Source organism: Chiloscyllium punctatum, unplaced genomic scaffold (genome assembly GCF_047496795.1).
Source record: "Chiloscyllium punctatum isolate Juve2018m unplaced genomic scaffold, sChiPun1.3 scaffold_640, whole genome shotgun sequence".
NCBI classification, from domain to species: domain Eukaryota; kingdom Metazoa; phylum Chordata; class Chondrichthyes; order Orectolobiformes; family Hemiscylliidae; genus Chiloscyllium; species Chiloscyllium punctatum.
In genome coordinates, this window is record NW_027310374.1 from 33,282 (window position 1) to 37,699 (window position 4,418).

Sequence of the window (4,418 nt, forward strand, 5' to 3'; positions counted from 1 at the left end):
GAGACCGTCGGCAGAACCGCCGGGTCAAACCCGGCCGAGCTACCCGGCTTAAAAGTCTCAAAGTCGGTATGAGCAGTCACATTCACCCCCATTCCCTTTTGGACCACTTCCCACGGTTGGAAATGCATGAAAATCGGCCTGGACACGGGGGAGGCTCCCCCCTCGATGACGAGACCGTCGGCAGAACCGCCGGAACAAACCCGGCTGAGCTACCCGGCTTACAAGTCTCAAAGTCGGTATGAGCAGACACGTCCACCCCCATTCCCTTTTGGACCACTTCCCACCGTTGGAAATGCACGAAAATCGGCCTGTACACGGGGGAGGCACCGGCCTCGAAGACGAGACCGTCGGCAGAACCGCCGGGTCAAACCCGGCTGAGCTACCCGGCTTACAAGTCTCAAAGTCGGGTTGAGCAGTCACATTCACTCCCATCGACTTTTGGGCAACTTCCCACGGTTCGAAATGCACAAGATTCGGCCTGAACACGGGGGACGCTCCCCCCTCGAAGGCGAGACCGTCGGCAGACCCGCCGGGTCAAACCCGGCTGAGCTACCCGGCTCGGAAGCGCCAAAGTCGGTATGAGCAGTCACGTTCACTCCCATCCCCTTTTGGACCGCTTCCCACGGTACGAAATGCATGAAAATCGGCCTGTACACGGGGGAGGCACCCGCCTCGAAGACGAGACCGTCGGCAGAACCGCCGGGTCAAACCCGGCTGAGCTACCCGGCTTACAAGTCTCAAAGTCGGGTTGAGCAGTCACATTCACTCCCATCGACTTTTGGGCAACTTCCCACGGTTCGAAATGCACAAAATTCGGCCTGAACACGGGGGACGCTCCCCCCTCGAAGGCGAGACCGTCGGCAGAACCGCCGGGTCAAACCCGGCTGAGCTACCCGGCTTAAAAGTCTCAAAGTCGGTCATGAGCAGTCACATTCACCCCCATTCCCTTTTGGACCACTTCCCACGGTTGGAAATGCATGAAAATCGGCCTGGACACGGGGGAGGCTCCCCCCTCGATGACGAGACCGTCGGCAGAACCGCCGGAACAAACCCGGCTGAGCTACCCGGCTTACAAGTCTCAAAGTCGGTATGAGCAGACACGTCCACCCCCATTCCCTTTTGGACCACTTCCCACCGTTGGAAATGCACGAAAATCGGCCTGTACACGGGGGAGGCACCGGCCTCGAAGACGAGACCGTCGGCAGAACCGCCGGATCAAACCCGGCCGAGCTACCCGGGTTAGAAGCCTCAGAGTCGGGTTGAGCAGTCACGTCCACCCCCATTCCCTTTTGGACCACTTCCCACGGTTCGAAATGCACGAAAATCGGCCTGTACACGGGGGAGGGAGCCGCCTCGAAGACGAGACCGTCGGCAGAACCGCCGGTTCAAACCCGGCTGAGCTACCAGGCTCGGAAGCGCCAAAGTCGGGTTGAGCAGTCACATTCACTCCCATCCCCTTTTGGGCAACTTCCCACCGTTGCAAATGCATGAAAATCGGCCTGTACACGGGGGAGGGAGCCGCCTCGAAGACGAGACCGTCGGCAGAACCGCCGGATCAAACCCGGCTGAGCTACCAGGCTCGGAAGCGCCAAAGTCGGTATGAGCAGTCACATTCACTCCCATCCCCTTTTGGGCCACTTCCCACGGTTCGAAATGCACGAAAATCGGACTGAACACGGGGGAGGCTCCCCCCTCCAAAACGAGACCATCGGCAGAATCGACGGGTCAAACCCGGCCGAGCTACCCGGGTTAGAAGCCTCAAAGTCGGGTTGAGCAGTCACGTCCACCCCCATCCCCTTTTGGACCACTTCCCACGGTTCGAAATGCACGAAAATCGGCCTGTACACGGGGGAGGCACCCGCCTCGAAGACGAGACCGTCGGCAGACCCGCCGGATCAAACCCGGCCGAGCTACACGGCTTACAAGTCTCAATGTCGGTATGAGCAGTCACGTCCACCCCTATTCCCTTTTGGACCACTTCCCACGGTACGAAATGCATGAAAATCGGCCTGTACACGGGGGAGGCACCCGCCTCGAAGACGAGACCGTCGGCAGAACCGCCGGGTCAAACCCGGCTGAGCTACCCGGCTCGGAAGCGCCAAAGTCGGGTTGAGCAGTCACATTCACTCCCATCGACTTTTGGGCAACTTCCCACGGTTCGAAATGCACAAAATTCGGCCTGAACACGGGGGACGCTCCCCCCTCGAAGGCGAGACCGTCGGCAGAACCGCCGGGTCAAACCCGGCTGAGCTACCCGGGTCGGAAGCGCCAAGGTCGGTATGAGCAGTCACATTCACTCCCATCCCCTTTTGGACCGCTTCCCACGGTTTGAAATGCACGAAAATCGGCCTGTACACGGGGGAGGCTCCGCCCTCGAAGGCGAGACCGACGGCAGAACCGCCGGGTCAAACCCGGCCGGGCTACCCGGGTTAGAAGCCTCAGAGTCGGGTTGAGCAGTCACATTCACCCCCATCCCCTTTTGAACCTCTTCCCACCGTTGGAAATGCACGAAAATCGGCCTGTACACGGGGGAGGCGCCCCTCTCGAAGGCGAGACCGACGGCAGAACCGCCGGGTCAAACCCGGCCGAGCTACCCGGGTTAGAAGCCTCAGAGTCGGGTTGAGCAGTCACATTCACCCCCATTCCCTTTTGGACCACTTCCCACGGTACGAAATGCATGAAAATCGGCCTGTACACGGGGGAGGCACCCGCCTCGAAGACGAGACCGTCGGCAGAACCGCCGGGTCAAACCCGGCTGAGCTACCCGGGTCGGAAGCGCCAAGGTCGGTATGAGCAGTCACATTCACTCCCATCCCCTTTTGGACCGCTTCCCACGGTTTGAAATGCACGAAAATCGGCCTGTACACGGGGGAGGCTCCGCCCTCGAAGGCGAGACCGACGGCAGAACCGCCGGGTCAAACCCGGCCGGGCTACCCGGGTTAGAAGCCTCAGAGTCGGGTTGAGCAGTCACATTCACCCCCATCCCCTTTTGAACCTCTTCCCACCGTTGGAAATGCACGAAAATCGGCCTGTACACGGGGGAGGCCCCCCTCTCGAAGACGAGACCGTCGGCAGACCCGCCGGATCAAACCCGGCCGAGCTACACGGCTTACAAGTCTCGATGTCGGTATGAGCAGTCACGTCCACCCCCATTCCCTTTTGGACCACTTCCCACGGTACGAAATGCATGAAAATCGGCCTGTACACGGGGGAGGCACCCGCCTCGAAGACGAGACCGTCGGCAGAACCGCCGGGTCAAACCCGGCTGAGCTACCCGGCTCGGAAGCGCCAAAGTCGGGTTGAGCAGTCACATTCACTCCCATCCCCTTTTGGGCCACTTCCCACGGTTCGAAATGCATGAAAATCGGCCTGTACACGGGGGACGCTCCCCCCTCGAAGGCGAGGCCGTCGGCAGAACCGCCGGGTCAAACCCGGCTGAGCTACCCGGGTTAGATGCCTCAAAGTCGGGTTGAGCAGTCACATTCACCCCCATCCCCTTTCGGCCCCCTTCCCACGGTTGGAAATGCATGAAAATCGGCCTGTACACGGTGGGCGCTCCCCCCTCGAAGGTGAGACCTTCGGCAGAACCGCCGGGTCAAATCCTGCCGAGCTACCCGCGTTAGAGGTCTCAATGTCGGCTTCAGCAGTCACATTCAATCCCATTCCCGTTTGGACCTCTTCCCGCCGATGGAAATGCACAAAATTCGGCCTGAACACGCGGGACGCTCCCCCCTCGAAGGCGAGACCGTCGCCAGAACCGCCGGGTCAAATCCGGCTGAGCTACCCGCGTTACAGGTCTCAAAGTCGGGTTGAGCAGTCACGTTCACCCCCATCCCCTTTCGGACCCCTTCCCACGGTTGGAAATGCATGAAAATCGGCCTGTACACGGTGGGCGCTCCCCCCTCGAAGGTGAGACCTTCGGCAGAACCGCCGGGTCAAATCCGGCCGAGCTACCCGCGTTAGAGGTCTCAATGTCGGCTTCAGCAGTCACATTCAATCCCATTCCCGTTTGGACCTCTTCCCGCCGATGGAAATGCACAAAATTCGGCCTGAACACGCGGGAGGCTCCCCCCTCGAAGGTGAGACCTTCGGCAGAACCGCCGGGTCAAATCCGGCCGAGCTACCCGCGTTAGAGGTCTCAATGTCGGCTTCAGCAGTCACATTCAATCCCATTCCCGTTTGGACCTCTTCCCGCCGATGGAAATGCACAAAATTCGGCCTGAACACGCGGGACGCTCCCCCCTCGAAGGCGAGACCGTCGCCAGAACCGCCGGGTCAAATCCGGCCGAGCTACCCGCGTTAGAGGTCTCAATGTCGGCTTCAGCAGTCACATTCAATCCCATTCCCTTTTGGAACACTTCCCGCCGTTAACAATGCACGATATTCGGCCTGAACACGCGGGACGCTCCCCCCTCGAA